The sequence below is a fragment of the Oncorhynchus nerka genome, linkage group LG14, assembly GCF_034236695.1.
Source record: "Oncorhynchus nerka isolate Pitt River linkage group LG14, Oner_Uvic_2.0, whole genome shotgun sequence".
Classification (NCBI taxonomy): Eukaryota; Metazoa; Chordata; class Actinopteri; order Salmoniformes; family Salmonidae; genus Oncorhynchus; species Oncorhynchus nerka.
In genome coordinates this window covers 76,190,870-76,197,874 of record NC_088409.1, presented here as the reverse complement: position 1 = coordinate 76,197,874, position 7,005 = coordinate 76,190,870, and positions in this window count along the sequence as shown.

Here is a 7,005-nt window from a genome sequence, read left to right as displayed (position 1 = left end):
CTGTGCAGTACATGTTCTGTTGACAAACAATGAATGTCAAATTGTGTACATCAATAAATCAAGGACAATGAACACTGTAGCTGTGATGCCAGGAGTGAACCACACACTACCATCATTTATTAAACAGCCACTGATAAAGGGTATAACAAACATGTTAGCTCTAAGGCACAAACACAAGTCATGGGTTTCTAGTGACCTAAGATGTAGAGACAGACTGTTCTTGAGCTTCCTTCCCATTGACCTTTGACCTTTAACATCATTGGCTCTCTGGCCTGCTCCTGCTGAAGCTGTTGTGATTTAGTGCCCAGTAGTGCTGACTGCTCTTCCTGGGTAATCCAGGGCCTGGCCTGGACCAGGCCTGGCAGTAAATCTACTGTCTCTGTCTAGGGAGATAGGGTTCAAACTGCAGACAGAGTTCTTAGGTTGTATCCTTTGCCTAAGACATTTTCTGGTAAATCGCATTGATTCAACCTGGACTGAATGCAAGTAAAACATTACGAGAGATATTTTAATGGACCGTCTTCTTGCCTGTATTTCCTGCACAGGCACTTGTGAAAGTAGAAGAGTTGAGTAAACCTTAGGTTACCTCTGACTGCAGGAATTGCGGTCTCCTTGGCAGAGAGCAGAGCTGAGGAGGCAGTAGACAGCCAGGTGACGTTTGGTCTATGGTCTCTGGTTACAGTGGTCTCTCACCCCTCCACCTCTCATCACTTCACCAGTCTACTCTCACCGTCCATCAGCCTCTCAGAGGTGGCTGACCAGGATGCAAGAGTGCAAGAGTTGCCATAACCAAAAATACAAACATGGACACAGAACAAGCATGGGTGAATGTGTGTGACTGCAGCCTGTGCTAACTAAGCAGAAGAGGGGAAAAAGAAAATGGAGTAATATTCAGCACCTGCTATCCCACAATCCTTAGTAACTCATGGGGAATTGGTTACCCGCTTCTTGTCTTGATTCACACTAAGGGCTCTATTCAATCCGTATTGCGGAAATTCTATGCTAATGCCAAATAAGAATTTAAAGGCATTGTTCCCTCGTTGGCGGAGACGGCATTCATGGTAAATGCTGCATATTTCGGCTCAATCAGAAATGACCTTTACATTTATATTGCAAAATCTGTAACGCTTCCGCAATAGGGATTGAATAGAGCCCTAAGTATTTTTCTATATTTTTAAGGCTGATTAATTACGTTAATTTATAATACATCTCTATAGCTACCTTACAAATGGTTCCTCAACTGAAGCTAAAGGTCAAACCAGGTGACACTTTAAAATGTAAGCAGTTTAGAAAATAAAATGCAAAATGTTCACAAAGTCTTACTTTGATTTAAAACACTAGAAAGTTACAGCAGATATTGTCCTTGTGAGGAATTCAACCCCCCCCTTTCTTCCAATGGCCACACTGAGTTAAGTAATCTGTGACAACCTTTGGCATCTCAGAGGTTAAAGCTTTGTGGGAAAGGACAAGAGCATTTAGAGTTTGTGTGAAGGCACACATACACAACATGAATGAACTCACACAACAATAATTGACACATTTTCTTGCAATAACACATTAAAATATCTCGTCTGCCTTGAGCCATAAACTAGGTGGGCGTAAACTTACACAAGAAAACATTCCTAAATTGATCGGTCTGCTGGCCGGTGGCTTTGCCAGTGGTTAGGGCAGCCAGGCCGGCAGGGGAGAAGGCCATTGGGACTTGGGAGGTGCTCTGAGTGGTTTGCAGCCCATGAGTGGGCATCTAGACGGACAGCTATGAGCCCTAAACTGGCAACAGATGGTCATAGGCAGAGTTGCATATCATTGCTCTTTGGGGCTGCAGTTGCTAATGGAAATACAATGTTCTCAAGGGAACTCTCAAGAGCTCCTAAAGGTCAGAGATGATAGTCACCCTTACGTTTTCATTCATTTATTTTCTGTATTTAAAATGTCACAACCTTACTGTTGTAATATGGAAACATCTGAAGGAGTTGATAGACAGGTGATTAATGGCTAGATATGGTTTCAGTTTGGCAAGAACATGGAAACATGTTCTCGTTTCACTGTAGTTCAAAGGTTAACACTGTCTACATTTGGAAACAGAGGTTTCTTGAAGTCATTCCTGGAGTCGTTTGACCTCCAAGCTCTAAAGTTAGTCAGTGGCATATTTTTTGCTTGTTCAGAACACACACAAAAATCATCATCTCCCATGGCTATTTTCAGTGGAAGGCAACATTCCACAAACCCACAGTGTACAATACCTAGAATTAAGCTTGGTAAGTACCACCACTTCTTTCAAGGAAGCTGAAATCATGCAATCAACTAAGCCATGTTGCCAGTAGTATTTTTCCACAGAATCGTTCTATATGACTAAGTAGACACATCAGCCCTCTCTCACCTCTCTCACTGTCTCAGTGTGATGTCACAAGATGGCACTGTCCAAGATGACACTGTCCAACAAGATGACACTGTCCAAACTCCCTCCAATGACCTAGCAGTGCCTGCATGCACCCCACCCCAGGCGCTTAGGCCTACATGGGTGTATTTCACAAAAGCCAGAGAGAGAAAATGGGGGGGGGGGGGGGGGGGGTTAGGAAAAGTTCCCTGGGCCTGCTTCCCAAGCCTGCAATCCCCAGAATCAGGCAGCAGTATAAACAGGGCCCTCCAAGTGACTAAGGCCTAATATAAACCAGAGTCAGGCGTCTGGGTACCACCCCGCTGAGTCAATGAAACTTTAAAAGACAAGAGAGAAAATACAATGTAACACATACCATCAATAGTGAGGGAACGTGAGGGGGAGGGTGGAAGGCAGTTTTTCACACGCTGCATAAGAGACAAACTCACCTCAGGTCACCGACTTTCCCATACAAGGATCACAGTGACATATGGACATTCGAGTTAGTGTTGTTCATCGACTGGAAGAACAGAACTTCCCATAACTTGTGTGAGTGCATGTGTGTCTGTCTGTGTAAATGTGTGTTGTTGTGTGTATTATGTCTATGTGTGTGCGTGTGTGTGCCCAAAAGCAGCTATGTTCCAAGAGAAGGTGTAGGCGACGGAGGAAGTCCTCCTGATTCTCATAGCATGAATGCGTATTATAGACTGAACAGGGATGTTGAAACCCCTCACTAAGCCCAGATGAATGTTGCTGGTCTAAGTTTGGCCCTTGGGTGGCCCTCAGTGTTCTCCGTGGGGGTGTGGTGTCTAGTGGAGAGGTGTTGGGAGGGGAAGAGTGGAGGAGGAGGGTCTAGTTTTCAGGTCTGAGCCAGAGCAGACAGTCCTGCTCTTTATCAGTGTAACATGGTGGCGCTAGACTAGAGTTTAGTCACTAAACCACCCTGTAGTCTCTTCAGTTATGATAGTGGTTGTGTAATACATAACACACACTAACAGTCTGTTGAGTAGCTGGATCTGAGTCATAACACACACTAACAGTCTGTTGAGTAGCTGGATCTGAGTCATAACACACACTAACAGTCTGTTGAACTACCTGGATATGAGTCATAACACACACTAACAGTCTGTTGAGTAGCTGGATCTGAGTCATAACACACACTAACAGTCTGTTGAGTAGCTGGATCTGAGTCATAACACACACTAACAGTCTGTTGAACTACCTGGATATGAGTCATAACACACACTAACAGTCTGTTGAGTAGCTGGATCTGAGTCATAACACACACTAACAGTCTGTTGAGGTACCTGGATATGAGTCATAACACACACTAACAGTCTGTTGAGGTACCTGGATATGAGTCATAACACACACTGACAGTCTGTTGAGGTACCTGGATATGAGTCATAACACACACTGACAGTCTGTTGAGGTACCTGGATATGAGTCATAACACACACTAACAGTCTGTTGAGGTACCTGGATATGAGTCATAACACACAGTAATAGTCTGTTGAGGTACCTGGATATGAGTCATAACACACACTAACAGTCTGTTGAGGTACCTGGATATGAGTCATAACACACACTAACAGTCTGTTGAGGTACCTGGATATGAGTCATAACACACACTAACAGTCTGTTGAGGTACCTGGATATGAGTCATAACACACACTAACAGTCTGTTGAGGTACCTGGATATGAGTCATAACACACACTAACAGTCTGTTGAGGTACCTGGATATGAGTCATAACACACACTAACAGTCTGTTGAGTAGCTGGATCTGAGTCATAACACACACTAACAGTCTGTTGAGGTACCTGGATATGAGTCATAACACACACTAACAGTCTGTTGAGGTACCTGGATATGAGTCATAACACACACTAACAGTCTGTTGAGGTACCTGGATATGAGTCATAACACACACTAACAGTCTGTTGAGGTACCTGGATATGAGTCATAACATACACTAACAGTCTGTTGAGGTACCTGGATATGAGTCATAACATACACTAACAGTCTGTTGAGGTACCTGGATATGAGTCATAACACACACTAACAGTCTGTTGAGGTACCTGGATATGAGTCATAACACAGTGTAGGTGTTTGTGATACTAGTAATAATTCTGACAGTTGTTTGTAGTAAGAACAAGAGAGGTGGTAACTGAAGAAAGAGAAACTATAGCAACGAGTTGAAAAAGGACAAAGGGCAGAAAAACAACTGAGGGGCATAAGGGGGAATAACATTAATCAATAAACCTGGAGTGACCATTTTCTGCAACAATGCAAACACATTTACACACTGCTCTTATATGAAGTCACAAAGAGGTCATAACCCCTGGAACCACTTGGCCGCATAGACTCCTGTCCCAACCACTTGTGTGGCACTGTTGTTAGGTCTCTGAGGCAAGGCGAAACAACAGAAAAGAAAACACACACAGAGCTAACTATCTTTAACTGTACGGGCCGGGCTGGGTGCCTGAGTCTATTCAGTGGGACAAACTCCCTCCCTCTCTCCCAGGCTATTCCAATTCCCACATCACGGGGTTGAGCGAGGAGAGGCAGACTCTCTCCATGGCAATCTCCTGGGCCATGGCTGTTGGCTGGGAAAGGCCAGGGCCCACCGTTCTCACATTCTCCCCCTACAGCACAGCAAGGAGGCTTGGAGCAGCCCAGAGGCAGATGTGTGGTTGGGGATTTGGCCCGTGCTCCCAGCCTCCAGCCCCAGTGCAAAGGAGAGAAGCAGGGAATGGGATAGCCAACCAGTGCAGCAGGGGTGTGAGTAGTGTCAGGTGATAAGGAGACTAATATAGAACAGGACAGTCATTGACCGCAGTGTACAGACAAGTAAGAGGAGTTTTATCTTGTTACAGCAGCTTGGGTTGACAAGAACAAACTCTTCCTGAAATGTTCATGCTGATGAATACTTGCATTTATATACTCTGCAGACTACAAATATGCCAACTTTACAAACTAAGACACTGCACTGCCAAAACACTGACAAAGGACAGACGTGCACCCAACAAGAGTGCTACTTTAGCTCGAACACCCCGTCCCCCATTCCCCTCTGTGCTGCAAAGTGGATAAGGGGGAGGAGAGAGAAAAGGTCTGTTTTTGGGTCAATGACCTGGCAGCCATTAGTGTGTTGCTGTGGAACTGTAATCAGGGGCTGTTAGAAAGGACACTCCTTCCCTGGGCTGGCCAGAGGATGTGCTCCGCTAATCAGACACACAAACACACAAACATACAAGCACACATACGCGCGCACACACACACACTGGATCTTCCCTTTCAGCTGTGATTGCACTTTTCACTATCTCTCCCAGCTAAGTGGAGCAGTGGCAGGAAACCACCTTTATCAGACACACATCGCAGCGCTACAACACCCCAGAAGACATCTCTGCAGCGCACCACAAAACAGAGCGCTGTGCCCTCACCGGGTTTGAAATAAAACAAAAGCACTCTCTGGGACGTGCATCCCAATGTATTCTCAAGTCTGTAAGAAGCTTAAAAAAAATGTGATGCAGCTGTAAACATAAGTGTGTTACACACAAATTCATTTACAGACTCCCATCTGCATCTCATAACTAAATCTCATATCATTTGAAAACCCAACCTGACTAACATCAGCACCATACATTGGTTGTGTAAACACATTGTGTCAAACCAAACTGTTCTCAACTTAAAGACGTTTGTTTATAGCACAGATTCTCCAGCGATGGCAGTGCTTTGAAAGTAAACTCTGGGGCTTGAGGAGCTCCAATGAGTTGAGTGTGTTGTCATTACTATACTGTGAGTGATGATTGTCAGTATGCTACCAGACCAAAGCCAGATCTTCATATCTCCCTACACTGCATTGCTTTGAGAGAACATCTGGAGGGACAAAGAGTGTGTGCAGGTAGGGTACTGAACAGCATGCCTTGCTCATAAGAAACATTTTCAAAACTCACTTGGGCTTTTCAATAAATTGACTTAACACATCTCTCTTGGATTCTTGAATATATCAGACCTTGTTAAATGTAATTAGGGAAGCCTTCCATTTAAGTAATTTACTCTATTTAATTCTCCGGTCTGTCCTGAGCTGCCGGAGTCTCCGGTCTGTCCTGAGCTGCCGGAGCCGTCAGTCAGCCAGGAGCTGCCGGAGCCGTCAGTCAGCCAGGAGCTGCCGGAATCGCCCTTCACTCCGGAGCTGCCGGGAGTCTCCCGTCCGTCCGGTGCTTTCGGAATCTCCCGTTCATTTGGGACCCGGGGCTAGGGTCCCCAGTCCGAGGTCGGCAGCGAGGGTCGCCGTTCTTAAGGGGCCACGGAGGCGGAGAAAAACTATGGTGGAGTGGGGTCCACGTCCCGCGCCAGAGCCGCCACCGCGGACAGACGCCCACCCAGACCCTCCCCTATAGGTTCAGGTTTTGAAGCTGGAGTCCGCACCTTTGGGGGGGGGGTGGGGGTGTACTGTCACGTGCTGACCTTAGTTCCTTTGTTTTGTCTTTTGTTTAAGTATGGTCAGGGCGTGAGTTGGGTGGGTTATCGATGTTCGTTTTTCTATGATTTGCCATTTCTGTGTCTGGCCTGGTATGGTTCTCAATCAGAGGCAGCTGTCAATCGTTGTCCCTGATTGAGAACCAT